This window comes from Muntiacus reevesi, chromosome 14 (assembly GCF_963930625.1).
Source record: "Muntiacus reevesi chromosome 14, mMunRee1.1, whole genome shotgun sequence".
NCBI classification, from domain to species: domain Eukaryota; kingdom Metazoa; phylum Chordata; class Mammalia; order Artiodactyla; family Cervidae; genus Muntiacus; species Muntiacus reevesi.
Genome location: NC_089262.1, coordinates 66,182,413 through 66,201,337, shown reverse-complemented (window position 1 = coordinate 66,201,337; position 18,925 = coordinate 66,182,413). Strand labels below are relative to the sequence as shown.

General features: G+C 43.1%; 1 protein-coding gene across 1 annotated transcript in view; it reads left to right on the top strand.

Moving 5' to 3' along the window:
- Positions 1-18,925, top strand: part of DOCK2 (dedicator of cytokinesis 2) — a 459,258-nt gene that overhangs the window by 207,502 nt on the left and 232,831 nt on the right. The gene's annotated exons all lie outside the window — the stretch shown is intronic.

Below are 18,925 nucleotides of genomic sequence, written 5' to 3'. Positions count from 1 at the left end.
TCTCTAAAACAGTGCCCGGATCGTAGAAAGCACCAAATAATTGATGTCTGTTATTATTTTGCTTCCCATTTGGTGCAGTGTGTCTCTGTCCCTGCACATTAACAGCATAGTCAGGCGGGCCGAGTCTGGCCCCGTTTCATGCTGAGACTTTCATTTGGTGCTGTGTCCTGGTTGCTTGCCCTTCCAATGCACGCTACTCCCTGCTGGTCTGTTAGTTTGCCAGGACACTCCCCTGCCCTAGAATGTTCAGTGGCTCCCTACTGTCTACCAAATTAAGGTATAAATGCACTAGTCTGACCAGTCTCAGCTTCTGTGATCTGGCCATAACCAAAATTTTCAGCCTTTTCATCTACTTTTATCCATCCACAGTATCTAGCCAAAATGGATATTAGTATATTGCCCCAACTGCATCCTGGTGCGCTGCAGTCCTTGGGGTCACAAAGAGTCAGACACAGCTGAGCAGCTGAACTGAACTGAACTGATGTTACCCAAACATGCCTAACGCTTGCTCACTTTCATGCTGCTTTCTTTGGAGTTTCTTTGTGTGCCATCTTAATCTGTTGAAATTCTACCTAGTCTTCTAGGTCCAGCACAAACTGACTCCCCTGAAAAGCTGCCCAAAGCTCATCAACCTGGTTGAGATCTCCCCATTCTTCTAAATCACACAATTCTCTCATCTTTTTTTTTTTTAACAACTTCATTAAGATATAATTTATATACCATTAAATTTAACCATTATAAGTATTCAGTTTGATGAGTTTTTATAATGCATACTGTTGTGCATCTATAACCATAATTTAGTTTAAAATACTTTTTTCACCCCCAAAAGTTCTGTTTGCAGTGACTCTGCAGCCCACCGCTACCACTTTACCCCTACCCTAGCTAGGTCAGCAATCACTAATCTATTTTCTGTCTCTATAGATTTGCCTTTTCTGGAAATTTCATATAGCTGAAATCATACAATCAGAGGCCTTTTGTATCTGGCTTCTTTTTGTGAATAGTTTTTTTGAGGTTCATCCATATTTTAGGGTATTTCGGTATGAATTCCTTTTAATTGCTGAAAAGTATTACACTATGAATATATTGCATTTTGTTTATTCATTTTCAGTTGACAGATATTGAATTGTTTATGATTTTTGGCTATTGTGAATAATGTTGCTGTGAACATTTATGTGTAAATTTTGTGTGAACAAACTCCAATTTCTCTTGGGTAGAAACATAGGAGTAGAATTGCTGGGGCCTATGGGAAGTATATGTTTAACTTTATAAAAAACTGCCAAGTTCTTTTCCCTAATGTTTTTGCCATTTTATTTTCCCATCAGCAATGTATGGGTGTTCTGTGTTTACCTACATCCTCACCAACACTTGATATTGTCAATCCTTTGAGTTATAACAATTCTAGTGGCATCTCATTGTGGTTTTCATCTGTATTTATCTAGTGACTGTTGGTCCTGAGCATCTCTTCCTTTGCTCGGCCTGTTTGGTTTTGTTTTGAAGTCATGTTCATCTGTGAAGTTGACATCTGTAGTTCTTCTCTTATACCATAAGACTTGAGACTTGGGCCTATCTGTCAAATGGGGGTAATAACAGATCTTTTTCCTAGAGTTGCTGTGACAATTAAATGTAGTAATACATGAGAAGCACTTGGACATGTGTTTCTTCTACATAGTGTTCGTTTGTTTATTCACTCAGTATTTTCTGAGAGCCTCTTATATACTCAGCACAAAGGCTCAGAAATGAGTCTGGGCCTGCAGGAAAACCATGCCCTCCAATGGGATACCTCTCAAGTACCTCACACTCACTGTATCCCAAACCCAACTCATCACAAACTCCCTGGAGTCTCGTGCACACCCCCAGCATTCACCATCTCAGCTTATGGAACTGACCTCCTAGAACGGAGGCACTGCCCTTGACCCCTCCCTCTCTGCACTGCCGCTTCTAACCACTCGCTAAGTCCTGCATTTTCAGCACCTCTGACCTCAGTCCCTCCCCACCCTGCTCCCCACTTGGCTCTCAGCGCCCCTAGTGACTCACTCAGTCATCAGGCTTGCCACACTTAGTCATTTACAAGGGGGTTTTCTGACTTCTGTGTTCATGACCCCTACATTCCATGGACTGCCTTGAGGACAGGGACCACATTTAACCTATCCTTTTTATCCTCACCTAGCAGGGTAGCTGGTTTACTATGGGTGCTCAGTAAATGTTTGTTGAGCAAAGGAATGAATGAAATACTCCTTGAAAGTGTGGTACTATACCATACCTTTATATTTTTGTATGTGCTTTTCTCTCAATTTAGATTGCCTTTCCTTTTTCAGGGAACACTTTTTCTGAATACCAGGAACCCACATTTCAGGAAGTGTGGGTAGAGTGTAAAGAATTGCCTGTTCAGACTTCCCCTGGCCTGCCCAGGCCTGATGCTGGGCTTCCCTGGTAAAGAATCCGCCTGCAGTCCGGGTTCGATCCCTGGGTTGGGAAGATCCCCTGGAGAAGGGAAAGGCTACCCATTCCAGTATTCTGGGCTGGAGAATTCCATGGACAGAGGGTCCATGCGAAGAGGCGGACATGACTGAGAGACTCTCACTTCACTTCACTCCGGCCTGGTGCTCGGAGCCTTGCAGAAGTTCTGCGTTGCAAGTTGTGTCATTAGTCTCAATGGCCCTTGGGCTTGCTGCTCTAGTTACAGTGACGAGAGTGCTGAGCAGGGGGCACTGGAGGTGTGTAGCCGGCAGACCTCACTAGAACAGGGGTGTGCCTAAGCTTGTTGTTGTTGTTTAGATGCTAAGTCCTGTCTGACTCTTTTGCAGCCCCATGGACCGTAGCCCACCAGGCTCTTCTGTCCATGGGATTTCCCAGGCAAGAATTCTGGAGTGGATTGCCATATTCTTCTTCAGAGGCCTGAACTGGAAGAAAGAAATAAACAGGTTTTTCCTAAGATTTAGCTTCATTTTCATAAAAATGGGCCTTTCCAGCAATTCTTAGAACACTGTCATCCAAATTAAAGAAACTTATTTTGGAAAGTAATTAATCAGAGGTCAGGGGTCTCTGTTTTAGCACTGAAGGCCCAATTTAAATTCAAATTGAAATTTGACAAGGAGACAAGATTGTCATTCCAACCATCACTTTAAATTTTCCAGATATGATTTTTTATTGGCTAGTTTCCATTACTTGGGAATATTAAACAATCAATATTTATGACAGAAACCAGAAGCATCTAGTTCTGAAATCCCAAGAGGCCCGACTGGGGGTAGGCTGAGTTGCTCTTGTGTCACTAGGTGGGATTAAATAATGACTTTTTTTCTTATTTGTAGGAGTAGAAATGTTGCAATAAAAGGTGTTAGCTATTAAAATTACAGAAACCCTAGCTAGGATGGATTGATTCTTTTGTGCAGCACACTGTAATTATCGTTTGCTGGAAATAGTCACTCCTGATTTTTCTCTGTAGACCATCTGCCTGAACAATGAAATGTTGATGGTAACAAATGAGCAAAAGGAAATTTTTTCAAAAGGAAAAACAAATTTTTATATGGCTGCTTCTCTCTCTTCCTCCTCTATGCCAGAGTCTAATCTGTCAGATAAATGTTTATTTACTTAAATGACCAAAGATTTTGACTTTGATGCTGAGAAAGGCAGCATGGTTTGGTAGAAAGGACCTTTTGGATAAGGGAGAGTTGGAGAAAGTTTCCACAGTCTAGACCTTGCACAATGAACTGTATTATTTTTTGAGATCTTTGTCATATATCTAAGTTTCCTAATTTGGCCAATGCCCATCCTCTTTCTCTCTTTCCCTGCCTTCTGAGGCCCTGAGTCAGGGACAGAAAATAGATTTCACTTTATGTGCCAGCTCTGGTGGGTTGGCAATGGCTGCCTGTTGTACTGTGTTGAAAAAAATTCTCAGGCTACATCTTGGCTCAGTGGGAAGAAGTGCTGAATTGATTAGTGATGTCTGTTATAAGCATAAGATTAGAGAACAACAATGTATACAAGATTCTTGCAAATATATGTATTGACTGAAGTAACTGGTGTTTTCTGACCCAATCCAAAAGCTCCTTTATAACCAATATTCCCTTTCACATATTCTTAGCTCTTTAAGAAGGTTGTAGTATAAGAGCAGACATGCAATGGAAAAAGCCAGTAATCCAAGAATGTGCATTTTTACCAGGGAATGGTTTCTATGTGCTACAGTGATATTTTATCCAGTGTAAGATGCACCATGATTTTATGATCTCATTAGAAAGAGAACTTGCTACCGATTAAACTGCAGCAAGGTGGTTTATTATTGCACTGATTGTAATCTTCAAAGATTGCTAAAATATAAAGAAAGTTTGGCTGAAAATCCCTATTGTGTGATGGAGTTCATTTTTGAGGCTCATAGGTAAGTGTCATCCTCTCCCATTGGTCAGGAGAATAGACTGACTGAGCTTCCAAAGATGGACGCATCATAGTTAAAAGTCACATGGCTAGTAGCAGGATGGGATGTGAACCCAGGGACCACTGACATCAGACCATGCGTACCTTGTGTTGTCTCCCAGGTCTCGAGGTGTGGGGAAATGTCCAGGCTCACCTACACAGGTGAGGCGGCATCAGGGAGCCCCTCTCTGGCTGATGAGTCCTGCTGCCGACTGCTCTAGAAAAGGCTGTGCCCAGCCTCTGGCCTCCCACGGCTGAGGGTGGACAGTCCCACAGAGAGAATCGGGAATCCTGAGCACCACCAGAAGTTCTTGGAAGGGATGATCTGGCAATTTTGTCAAAATTAGGATCTAGCTTTATTTTAGGTAGTTAAAATAAGCCTCTTGGGGATATATTTTGGGTCTAATTACCCCAGTTTTTGCAGAGAAGTCTATTGAGTGATTAAATATAGGTAAATGCAGTTGAGATGAGGCTAGCTCCAGAATTTCAGAGCAATTTATTCAAAAAGGGGAAAAAAAGAGTGGAAAACGTCCCTCAAAAAGCACCTGAGTCATCAGAGAGCCAGGATTCAAAGCTCTGACTTCGCTTCCCAAATGACAAGTGACCCACCTGCTTGATTACTCTGCCACCTGTGAGCCCAGCGACTCAGGCGGCCCACACAGGGGCAGGCGACAGTGCCAGCCCCACTCACACTCAAGCCCGTCCCGTGGAGAGCTTGTCTGAGGGCAGTCCAGGACCTGAGGAGGTGGGGGTCTCAATCAGAAGTGGTCAGTTGACTCTTGACCTTCACTTGGTGAGTTAACACTTCATTAAAAAATGATGTGTATACTAAAGCTCTCATTTATTGAGAAAACCTCAGTGTTCCAGGCAGAAAGTTAAATCACCATATGTGTTTCATCTCACTTAATCTGCATCAGGTACTCATATATAACAAATGAAATAACAAACATAGAAAGGTTATATAACTTGCCTGTAACCACACAGTTTATTTGTTGGAAGAGCTAGAAATTGAATCCAACGGGTGCCATTGTTAGAGTCCCTGATCTTAAATAGAATATACTTAAATATTACTTAAATTACTTAAATATACTTAAATAGAATATACTTAAATACTCCTACACTATTAATACCTTGAATTGCTATTTAGGCATCAAATATTCTAAAGGTCATAATGAGCACCTTAAACCCAGCTGCTTTTCTGCCTAGACCGTGGAACCTAATGGGATGACCTGTGTGGTAACTTGTAGAAAGCTATAAGATGGCATAAAATATTGGTGGTTTTATGATGGCAATGATATCTTTAGGATCAAGCTATTCAATTCTGGTGACTGAACCATAAAACCTGTGAAATCAGAAAATTTTTCTGTTTATTTGAATGTTGGTGCTTATGAAATAGCAGTTCTTACAGAAGACAACACAGAATGAAGACAAGGAGATTCTAAAGGGCTCTGGGAGGAGGGAGATTCTTCTCCTTCCACATACAGCTCTTCTCCGTATACTGCGTATTCTAGTCTAAAGACCTCTCAAACGGAAGCGCTTGTCCTTAACCGCTGGTGCCACCGGCCTGGGTCTGGCCATGACCGCCTCTCGCTGCTGCCATCGCTACAGCTTCTAATAAGACACACTCCCTCCTTCCTCGTTCTGTTCCAACTCCTCACACTGTGGCCAACTTGGTCTTCTAAAGCAGCACTTTTCTGGGAGATAAAGCACCGTTGGCCCAACAGTCTCCCACGATGAAGGCCCAGCTGCTCAGCATGGCCTCTCGGGCACCCAGTGTAGGCCACGCCTTTCCCCGATGCCCCTTAACTCCCACACTTGTGCTAGCTCAAGGGGACTGCTCTGTTGCTCCCAGAATGCTCCTTTCCCCTTCTGCATTCTCCTGAAGGCCATTCCCTTTGTCTAGAGCATCAGTCTCCAAACTTTTTGGCACCATGGACCAGTTTCCTAGAAAAGAGTTTTTCCATGGATGAGGGGGAGGTATGGTTTCAGGATGTTTCAAGCACATTACATCTATTATGCCCTTTATTTCTACTATTATTACATCAGCTCCACCTCAGATTATTAGGCATTAGATCCTGGAGGTTGGGGACCCCTGGTCTAGAAGAATCCTTCCGAATTTTCTTCTCAAGACAAGATCTTCGACCATGTCAACTCCTTTTCCTCCTTCAGGTCTTGACCCACATTCCACTCAACCAAGTTGAGATCCCTCCACTCTCTTCAACCTCGTGTATTCATCATATTGTCATGAGAACGTCTTTCCTAGCAACTGCAGGACAATGCCTGTCTTCATCACTTTGGCATTGCTAGGACACACTGTTTCCTGGCATACAGGATGATCTCAATGAATACCTGCTGAAGGAATGAAAGAGTCCTGCTATCTATTTTATTTACATACCATGCATCATTTTTTTCTCTTAACGTGTTATTTGCATTACCCTTATACAAGTGTTACTACTGTTACTTTTGTGACTTGATTAAACTAGGAAAATAAGGAAGAAAAATAATTGTTATTGAATAACTGGACCAAATGGAAAGGAAATGTTTATGTGTGTGTGTGTTAGAGGGAGATCTGGTTAAGAAAGGAAAAAAAAAGTATAAAGAGACCTGAATTTCCATTTGGTAACCAAAAGATGGCACCATGAGTGGGGGTAGCTTGGCTGCTACTTGGTAGGGTAATGTGGATGGAGTTTGTATCCAGTGGGTGGGCAAGCCTTGCTTTAATCAGGATTTTGGTAATTTCATATCATCGAGTACTTGACCTAAAATACATATGCAAAAGGTGAGTTAGGGTCTCAGCTACCTAGGAAACCATAGTGTATATGGGCAGACATTAGTTAACCCAGGTAGATATGATAAAGTTGGGTCTAGTTCTTCAATGACATGAAAAATTTGACCAGATGAAGACAAGGGATTATAAGAAGGAGCAGCATTTCTTGCCTTATGTCCATCTCCTGGTCTGTTAAACTCTGTCATTCCTCATGGTCATCTTTCTTGAGTGACCGCATTGTCCTCTCTCCATTTTGCAGTTACAGCATTACCCTGTCATGTGGAACTTTCTCTTCACCCATCTAGATTTCACAGCGGGCTAAGATACTTGAGGAAAAGGACTTTGTGCTCTTATCTTGGAGGTTCCTGCCCGTTGGCCCAAAGCATGGCAAGTCGAGGTGCTCATCAGAGCCACGAGGGTGAATGAATGGAAAGAACAAAGCTAGCTGAAAGCACAAATCAATGGTTAGCTTTAAAAAAAATTCTGACTTAAAAAGTAAGATGAGAAAAGATTATTTTCATGCCAGACTTTCTCTTAAGGATCTGTTTTGAATACATATATAAAATTCCAAATACTTTATTGGCCTTGTGTAGTAGCATTATTTTAGACAAATTAAAATTTGAGAACCAGAATATAAAAATCCAGCTTCATTTCCAAAGCTTCCTTTTGTTGCATGATAAGTCACATGATGGGAATTGTGAAGTTCCTAATTTTTTCCTAAATTTTATTTATTTTTATTTTGGCTGCGCCAGGTCTTCATCACTGAGGGCTTCCTCTAGTTGCAGTACTGGGGCTTCTCACTGTGGTGCCTCTCTTGCTGTGGAGCGCAGGCTCTTCCCAGAGCAGGGATTGAACCCGTGTCTTCTGCATTGGCAAGTGGCTTCTTAACCACCAGACTACCAGAGAAGCCCCAAAAGTTCCTAAATTTTAAAAATAGCCATTGCATTCTCTCTGGTCCACCCAGTTGAACATAACTCTGCCAGGAGGTAAGAGCACCCCTAGAAAATAGACATGCTACTGCCTTGACAGTTTCACACGCGACTCAGTAACACGAGCCTTGTGGTTCGGCAGGGCAGGTGAGCTTAGACCCTGGAAAAGCTGTGGCCTCCCCTGGCAGCACCCAGAGAGAGGGAGGCAGAGACCAGGTTTGGGAACAGTACAGGGAGTACTAGGAAATGCAGGCCCAGTGTATCATTATCCTAATGAAATCGCCTGCAAATATCTCAGCGTCTTTTGGCTTCTATCAGTGGAGCTGGCCCCATTCGATTTTGAATAAGTACTTCTAAGTGCGTTCTTAAAGGTTAGACTCTACCATATCTCCTATCTTATTTCCTGGTGCTGGAAGCAAGGCTGGTCTTGCCTCGTCCTTGGCGAACCTTGCTGACTTTAGCAGGTCTTCCGTTTAGGCCCTGATAAGCACCCTCATACCCAGTGTTGCTTTCTAAGGACTATAGGGCTTGGGGCACATGGTGTGGAGTTTGGAAGGATTTTACTGGCTGGGAACTGGTCCTCTTTTTCTCACTGAGTGAGGAGACCTTATCTCATAGCTAAGAAGTCTTCTCGTGACAGTTCAGCTTCCTCAGTTTCCTTGTCTGTAAAATGAGGCTGTGTTTTATTGTGTTAGTTGCTCAGTCATGTCTGACTCTTTGCAACCCCATGGACTGTAGCCCACCAGGTTCCTCTGTCCATGGACTCCTCCAGGCCAGGATACTGGAATGGATTGTCATTCCCTTCTCCAGGGGATCTTCCCAACCCAAAGACTGAACCTACGTCTCCAGCATCGCAGGCAGATTCTTTACCATCTGAGTTACCGGGGATGCCCTGGTAAAACGGGGCAGGTAATGGTTATCACCTGTCAGTCCCGTGGTGAGGCCTGGGACATGTAAGTTAAGGCTCAGAGCCCAGAATGGAACACATAGCAGACCTTCAGTGACTAAGAGCCATTGTTCCCCCTCCTGTGCTACAGTTTCCCAGGGGGCACTGGTGGTAAAGAACCCGCCTGCCAATTTAGGAGACATAAGAGACGCAGGTTGGATCCCTGGGTTGGGAAGATCCATGGAGGAGGGCATGCCAACCCACTCCAGTGTTCTTGTCTGAAGAATCCCAAGGACAGAGGTGCCTGGCAAGCTACAGTCCATTGGGTTGCAAAGAGTCAGACACAGCTGAACGTCTGAGCACACACCCACCCCCTTCTGTGCTATATGTTCTCCCTGCTTTGACTCAAGTGTTAGGAGTCAGATTACAAGTTATTTTATGGCCCTGACTTGGGATAGCTCCTGGGGCTGTGAACTATTACTAAGCTGTTGCTACAGCTGGGTTGTGAACATAGCCACCTCTCAACCTTGAGATGAAACCAGCCACCAGATGTCTGCCACAAAGTTTCGAATCCCAGACAGGAGGAAAAAATCTCATCATGGAGGCACCTTGCCTGGGCATGTTGTGAGGGACTGAAGCTGCTCATGGAGAAACGCTGTTGGAACAACAGCAAATGAAGCAGGCTTTCCTACAGGTCCCCATGTATGTCGTCCCTCCCAGGGCACTGGACTTCTCCGTGACTTAAGGGAAATCACTTCCATTTTCCTAGATTCATGCTACATTCACACAGTGATGAATTTATGTAGCCATTATGTATTCGTGATAATTTTTTAACATAAGGAAATTCTAAAATTTAAATTTGAGAGGATTATAGAAATATAAAAAACAACAGTAAGGAAGTCATCATGGGCCATGAATGTTAAAGCAGGTAAGGAATGTGACCCCTCACCAGAGCCTCTGGACCTCCTAGAGGTCAGACCCAGGGACCTTGTTCAGAAGCTAAAACAACATTGGTATCTCCTGCTTAAAGGACACATGATTTGTATATTTCTGCAGTTTTGCTCTTTCTAAAATGATTTTGCTTTCCTGTTATAATCAGGAAAAAAAAATACCCTCAAACACTATGTCTTTAAAAATAGGAATTAATGAGATAGTCAAACTTACTGAAGCATTTTCATGTATATAATTTCACTTTTCTTCTTACCAGCCTGTGAAGCCAGAAAGGCAGATGGTTTTATTTTGAAGACAGAGGTGGGGGGATGGAGGTGAAGGAACTTGTTCAAAATTGTGCAGAAAATCAGGGGCTAAAGTCAGAACTCCTGGTCTTGTTCTGGTCTTTTCAGCCTGACCTGTTTCTCTTCTTAATGTTTCCATGTTTTTCTCTAAATTCATTCAACAAACATGTGAAACATTTACAGCTCTTCAGGCAATGTGATAAACACTTGGAGGGTCGAGGGTCTCAGGGATGCAGATGACAATTCCTGTCCCCCGGGACTTTGCTCCCTGGTGAGATGAGTGTGAGGAATTTACAAAAGAAATGTCCAGATATTATAAGCAGCAGTCTGTACAAAACGCCACAAGTACTTGGAGGACACAGTGACTAATCCCACGGCAGGGGCGGGCAATGATCAGAAAAAGTTGCAGAGAGGAGTTGACATTTAAATTGCAACTTGCTGTCTGGCATAGAAGTTAAGAACCCAAGCTCTCAAGTTTGACAGACCTTGAAAGAACTCCATCCTTCACCATCACATCGTTCTGGACTTGAACAAATTACTTATTCACCTTATTCACTCCAAGCTTGATTATTCTTCTGGGAAACAGGAGTAATCATTTACCTACCTTTTGTTAATTTTTTGCAGAATATGTAAGATAACAAAAGCAAACATTTAATAATAGTGCCTTTTAACTTCAAGAAACCAGAGCCTTTATTATCATGATTAGTAGTAATATGGCTACTATTCATTCATTCTCCCAAATGGAAGTTACTTCCCATGGTAAATACGTAATGGAACAGTGTCCCAGGTAGAAGGAACAGCATGTGCTAAGCCACTGATATGTCATATCCTCTGATGTGCTTTAGAAGGTATCAAGAAGGTGAGTGGGCTTCCCTGGTGGGGCTAGTGGTAAAGAACCCACCTGCAAACGCAGGAGACTTAAGAGATACAGGTTCGATCCCTGGGTGGGGAAGATCCCCTGGAGAAGGACATGACAACCCACTCCAGTCTTCTTGCCTAGAGAATCCCCATGGACAGAGGAGCCTGACGAGCTACAGTCCATAGGGTCAGAAAGAGTTGGACACAACTGAAGCGACTTAACACACATGAATGCACGCAAGGAGATGAGTAAAGTGGAGTGGGAGGGAGTTAGGCTGTACATACTAGGTTGGACTCAGATGGGGGGAAGCCTTGTTGCTGTGGGAGGAGTTTTATGCTCTGGATGGTGGTGGGGTGCAGATAGAAAAGCTGGGAATGGCATGGCTGGATACGTATCTTAGAGAGATTCCCAGGCAGCTGGAAGGAGACTAGATCCAAAGGAGCTGGAAAACTGTAAGGAAAGTAAACTTTGAAGACCAGTGTGTTGACTAATATGGAACAGACAAGGGTTCAACGACGTTGAAGTCTTTAGTTTCTTTTTCTTTTTAAATATTCTTTTGATGTGGGCCATTCTTAAATTCTTTATTGAATTTGAATTCGTTACAATATCATTTCTGTTTTATGCTTTGGTTTTATGGCCATGAGGCATGTAGAATCTTAGCTCCCTGACCAGGGATCAAACGCACACCCTCTGCATCTGAAAGTGAAGTCTTAGCCACTGAACCACCAAGGAAGTTCAATTAAACAAAGACGTCTTAGACTTAAGACATCCTTTACAAGGAAAGAAAAGCAATTTCTACTCTCGTGATGTTACATAGAGTAGGGTAAGCAGGCAAAAACAAACAAACAAAATAGCTGTAACTCAAGACAGATAATCATCACAAAAGAATAAAAAGGACAGCATTCAGAAGGTCAAAAGGACTGGGGTGGGGAGCGGGGGATGATATCCTTCAGGTAGTAAATCAGAAAAGGACATGGGCTTATTGTTGGAATCCCTCCCCACCCCTCACTGAGGTGAGGCCAGGGCTCTCTGAGGCCAGGGCTGCATCTGTAGTTTTCTTGCCTGGCACAGAGAAGGGAATCTGTATCTGTTTATTGGGAAAAAGTGATTATGGACTGAGGCTCATATGAAAAGTTTCCTTGGAGCCAATGGGTGTGTAGTAGTGGCGAAGAAGGAGGGATCAGTTCCAAGAAACCCAGTCGAGTTAGCGAACTGAGTTTGCAAATGCTGATGCTTTGCACACCTTTGATCTTGCTCTCTTTGATCCCTAATTACAGAAAGCATATTGTTTTTACCTTGAAACAAACAAGCAAACAAAAAACAAGGACAACAATTAGCTTCTCTCACCCATCACCTATATGGGAGCTCGGCTTGTGGGATTAGGTTCAGTGGGGCTCGCTGTGCTGGGCGTATTGGGGAAGAGCTACGTGAACCCCTCCTGATTTCATGGTTTCAGCAGTTAAAATGCCGCAGCCCATTTGGTTCGGGAGGAAGGCCCTTCCATCAGCATAACCAGGGTATCACAGCACTGCATGCGCTACCTGGGAAACCAGGCCCAAGCTCAGATGTGAGGTCACTGTTTTGGCTGAAGATTTAAGAACCATATGTTGAGGTTTTGCCAGGAGACAAAAATGTGGGTTTTACTGGAGTGAAATTTAATATACCATAGTTATGGATTCTGAGAGTTTGTGAAAGCCGTTCATGATAATAAAGCTTTTATTTTCTCTGGAGCAAATAATCCTTTGGTGTGATGCTTATTGTCTTTTCATTTTAGTTGTGGTTTAAGCCAAGACAAAATGCTCTGCCCCTAATGCTCCTTTAGTTACACTGATCCCGTCTCCTTTAAATTGCATTTTGTCTGAAATGGACTAGGTCACATGTAATAAATCCTGGCATTTTAATGGAAATATTACAGCAAAAATAGTTAACAATCTGCTTTAATTTCAAAACTAATTTTCTCTTTCATACTGTAAGGCAGTGTCTTGGTAAAATGTGCAAAATGCATTGGGATTTAATTATGATGGCAATTTGTTCTGAAACAAGGTTAAACTGGGCTGTCCATATTCAAGATAAACGTGGGGAGGGGGGATGGTAGTGGCTTGGTGTTCCTGGGTCATGAATGCCATGTGGGCTACAGTGGAATTAGAAGCCCTGGCCACATTAGCTCCTGAAGGCCCCCATCAGTGGAAGGCTGGGTGCTCCTGAGAGCACAGATAGAGCCTGTACATGCGTGCTCAGTCCTGTCTGACTCTTTGCCAACCCATGGACTGTAGCCCAACAGGCTTCTTTGTCCATGGAATTTTCCAAGGAAGAATACTTGTGTGGGTTGCCAGTTCCTACTCCAGGGGATCTTCCCAACCCAGGAATTGAGCAGGTGTCTCTTGCATTTCCTGCATTGGCAGGTGAATTCTTTGCCACTGGGCCACCTGGGAAGCCCAGAGCCTGTACATAAACAAGAGGAAAAACTGGGAATCATTTCTTCCTGTCTCTCCATGAAATCAAATTCATTCTTTAATTTATCCCTGCAACACATTGTGCTGAATCTCATTGTGCTATGTGCTGGAGATATAAACGTGAGCAAAACTAAGCAGAATTCTTACCTTAGGAAGATACTCAGACAGATAAGAGAAATATGTTAATCAAAGAATGACATAATATACGTTCAAGGTCAACTTGTGCCTGGACTTTGATGGAAGGATCCCTGGTACCAAGTGTGTAAGAGGGATATTTAGTGTGATCTGGGGCAGTGGTGGTGTGGTCTTGGAAAGCCTTACCTGGGAAACCCCAGCAGAGCTGGAAACTTGGTGAGGTGGGGGCGCAGTGGAAATTATTATAGGCTGAAGGAAAAGTGTGCATAGACCCTTTAGGAGTGTGAGCATGGTGGTCCTGAGGAACAAAGGTGACTCAGTGTCACTCTGGAGCAGAGAGTGGAAGGGCCTGTGATGAGAACTTCCACAGGAGAGCTGGGTGGGGCCTTCTGGGCACAGCCACAGACCTAGTCTTACTTCCCACGTTTATCAGGAAGCCAGATTGACAGCCAGAGCATGACCCGGGTCAGACGTAAATCCAGCAATGACTGCTTTCGTTGCTCTGTGATGACAGGGACTGGCGTGCGCAGGGAAGGGCGCATGGCATGCTTCTGTGGAGGCCGGCTGAGAGATGAGGGTTTGCAACAGAACGCTGGTGGTGGAGAGGCACTCTTGCCTTGGGACCTGGCTTAGCCTGGCAGTGAGAAAACCAGATTCTAGGTTGTTCTTTACAGGCTGGGGATCCTGGAAGAGAGGGAAGAAATCACACATTTGGGAAACCTCAGGAGTAGGGGCGGTAGAGGTGAGCAATAGGAATTCAGGCTGTAAACTGGTAGAATGAAAATGGGGGTGAAGTTGGGATGAAGAGGTTATGAGCAAGAAGCCAGTCAAACATGGTTTGCATCAAAGGCAAACAGTGTTGGTTGAGGATTTATCTTTGAACTCTCTTTATTGCAAGCCATGCTTGATGGGCATAATGATCACAAAACACCAATGTTTCTTGGAACTCAAAAAGAGAAATATGTTCTTAGCATATAGCAAGTTGCCTTGAGGTGCTCGAAATGAGAGCCTTAAGCAAAGGCTGTATTGAGGCCTCTGCTCACCTAAGAAAGAAAGAAACTAGCGCTAGTGGTTCCTGGAACTGTGCTGGGCCCTGGTATGTGGTAGACCATCACACGATCCTTGCGCCCACCACGCTGCTCCCAGCACGGCTGCCCTCGTGACGGCCACGCATCCTTGGACACGTCGTCTAGCCTTTCTTAGTTGCCTCATGATGCAAATGGCAGACACACAGCTCTTGCAGTGTCTTTTACCTCTGGGGGATTTGAGTCAACGCTGCAAGAGTCCTTCATCCCCCAGAAGGCATTAGATATGGTGCGTTAGATAGGCTTGTGTGTCCTGACTCAACAAAGATTTGTTACTTAATATCCATGGTCATGATTTCAGGTTTTAATGAGGCCAGGAAGAGTTTATTCCTTATTAACACCGCTCTTGGCCCTGAAAAACCTTAAACTATTTCTGAAAACCCATTGCAGTCCCTTAAAGACGTCTTCCCTCCTCTCCTCTGGTTTATTTCAATCAACAAAGGAATAAATGCACATTTATTGAGCTCGTGTAGTGTACTTTCCATGATGCTCAAGGTTTTCTCCCACTTAATTGTCAGACACACTTGTCAGGCAAGGGTGATGTTCTGCATTATAAGAAAAGAAATCAGCAGCTCACTGAGGTTACCTTTCCCCAAGGTCATCCCCAAAAAAGAGCGTAGCAGAATAATACCAAACCTTAGGTGGCTGATTCTATGTCCAGGTTCCCCACCCTCCCCCCAAATTGGTAAACGGGCTGGTTTTAGATGGCTCACAGACAATACAGGGAAAAGAATTGAATCATATGATGGGAATGTTGTTTCCTTTTCAATCCTCTCTCAACATCCTGATTAGTCAAGTAGAAAATGCATTTTGTGTTAAACTGGCTTTAGCACATGTTTCCTAATCTCCCTTTTCAACAAAGAGAGCTGGTCTCAGGCTTAGCACCAGTGACACTCAGCAGTCTCTAGCAAGGATTTTAAAAAATTATTTTGATTTCAACTTTTACTTTTGGAATATCGTACTTGTTTTTCTTTTGGTGGTGATATACAGCTGCCCTTTTCAGAAGAAAATTATGGGGAAAGTAATTAAATAAAAATCTTAAATAAATTACATTTCAGGTATATGGGTATAATACTGATAAAAATCATGAGTAATAAAAATCCATCTGAATGAAACTGGGAATTGCATCATTGACTCACAATGCCTCCCTGGCTTCCAGGACATGTGGGCCTTCAGATCATCACCATGCTAAGTTCTGAATCTGCTCTTTTTTTAATTTGTTTCCTTGGGAAACATATAGAGGCAATTATAGTGAAAATTATCCCTGCCATTAGGCTTCCGTGGTGGCTCAGTGGTAAAGAATCCACCTGCCATTGCAGGAGATGCAGGTTTGATCCCTGGGTTGGGAAGATCCCCTGGAGAAGGAAATAGCAACCCATTCCAGGATTCTTGCCTGGGAAATCCCATGGACAGAGGGGCCTGGTGGGCTGCAGCCCATGGGGTTGCAAAAGAGTCGGACATGACTTGATGACTCAACAACAACAACAATCCCTGTCATTACAACCATGGAGACATTCTTCTTAAGTTTAAATTTTATAACCCAAATTAACCCAAGCTAGTCATGGAGTCTTAAAACCTAGGAAAAATATGTAAGTTTATTGCAAAAGATAATATCCCATTTAAAAGTTTAGAAATTTACAAAACCTTCCATTAGTACAGTCTTTAAGAAGGTGCTCTATAGATGAGCTGGTGTTAAGTTCCAAGGATAGTGAGTACACATTTTCTTAACTACAGAGAAAGCAGCTACATAAACTCCTGCAACTTACGCTGACATACCAGTCTTTTTCCTTTCAATTTTATAAAAGTAACTTTTGCTAAATTAATATCGCTCCATAAAACCAGACAACCTCAAGTACAGCATTTCTGTAGGAGATCATGGTAGAGGTTACATAATATTTTACAAAGAAACAGTTTTCACATGAGTAGATGAGCATAGAGTTTTGGTATACATATACTCTTTTTTTTTTTTTAACACAGAGATGACCACTTTTGTTTAGCAGGAAGGTTTTACTGAATTGCTTCCCCCATAACAGTTTTAAATGTCCAATTCTCAGAGGAGCCCGAGTGTCCAGTTTCAGGTTGGTGGCCTGAGCAATGTTGCGTTGTGCTTTGGTATAGAATCATTGCAGCCTCGCTTGGTTTTTCTCTCTAGAAAGGTCAACTTTTTCTGACCGCGATATCATCTAACTCAATTGAGGGTTTATGTGAGGTTCCAACTCAACATATGTGTGCAACAAGTACCCTTCTTAGGCATGTGAGTGTTGGATTATCCATTTTGTGTTCCCAGACATCTCTTCCTCATTACAGGCCAACTTTGGCAAGTGTTCCTGGCCAGCTCTGGGTGGTTCTGCGCATCTGATGCTGGAATGTACACAGACCTTGTAAAACAGGTAGAGTAGGTGTTTCTATCTCCACTTGAGACTGGATAAACAGGCCCTGAAAATTTACACAATTTGCTAAAGGTTGTTGGAATAAACTGCTGTGTTGCCTGGGTCTCTTAATTCTGAGAACAGGATTATTTCCATTCTATTGTGCTGCCCAAGAACATAAATTAACTTGAAAATTAGTGTAAGCAAAGCAAATTAAGATGGAAGCTCTACTACAAGATAAAATTATATAAGAGATCCTCAGTGATTTAACTTTATTGGATTATCCTCTGTGCTGTTCTTTTCCATTGTTGGGGCCAACTGCAAGTCGATTGTGTGGATACAGATAAATTCGTGGCTTTTAGCCAGTGGTAGCATATCTTACTGAAATGTGGCTTCTTAAGTATGACAGGTGTATTTGTCTTAATTCTAACTTCATGTTAAGTATTCCAGTCTCATTTTGTGGGTTTAAACATTACGCTAGAAACAGAACAAGAACATCTTGAATGACATTCCCAGATTTAAATAGTGCAAGCCGAGATTCCTTGCCAAATTTCCCTCTCACTCTCACTGAAATAGCATTGTGCACTGCAGCACAGTGACAGGGAAGGTGAAACTGTCGGAGTGGTTTGCTCAATTAGCCTCAATTTGCAGTGGGGCATGTACAGCCCACGTTCACACAGAGTGCTTCACTCTGCAAAGACTAATGCAGACACTCAATCTTCAGCAAACGGGATTATGAAATGCCTTCTTCACTGAATGTTCACTGAGTTTACCATCTCTTTTCTGGGCAGCCTCAATCCAACCACTAGCTGGTAGAGTTTAACAAGAAGGAATAGGAGCCCTGCCAACCTACCCCTCATCCCCAACAGTGTGTAGCAATTACTTAATTATATTATTTCAGTAGTCTGCTCAGCCATGCACGTTTGACTGGACTCACATGTATGGGGGTCTTATCAAAAGAATGAGCCAGACTTTAAAGGAATTCAGACTTTGGGAAGGAAAGGCGTTTAATACTAAGATGGAAAAAATCTATCCTCATCCCCAGTCCTGCTTCTTCAATCAGGTGACCATGGTCTGGTGTCCAGGAAGGGACAGTGTGCAGATTAATAGACTGTGAACTTATCTACAAGGCTGCAAGGGTGGATGGGCAAGTACCAATACTGTTTTATCTTAGTCTTATTTATGTTTCTGGTAAGATGAAATGGACAGACAGACTGCTGGATTTCATGATCTTAAATGTTGCAGAGAAATTAATTGTGGAATCCTAAAATTCAAGCCTAAACAAGACCCCATCCATCTGCCAAGCAGTCTCAGGCCCCAGGCTGGGAAGCAGGGTGATTTAAGGTACCCCCTGGAGTAGCTACAGCTGCAGGACAGTCATCCTCACAGTCCCTTCTACCCTGTGATGTCCTTACTCTGCTGCAGACTCTAAGGTACACACAGCTTGAGATGACAGATCCTAGCTTTGGGATCAAGGAGCTAATCAAAAGTGAAAATGACTCAGCCTACCAGATGACCTTGCATTGCTATGCCCCGCCCTCTTCTGTTGTACTTACAAGGGTCAGTATTTCAGAAAACTGCCCGTTTAGATATATGATGTTTTTTGGGTATCTGCTTATAATCCTCCCCTGTCTCCCTGCTCTGCACAACATTTTTATTTCTTTTCTTTGGGATGATAAACCCAGGATGAGCAAGAAGTGCTGAGCATCACTGAGATGTAGGAAAGTGCAGTGGGGGTTTTGCACTTGGTGGGAATCTAGATTCGAAAACTAGGATATATGACCGGAAGCTAGGCAGGTG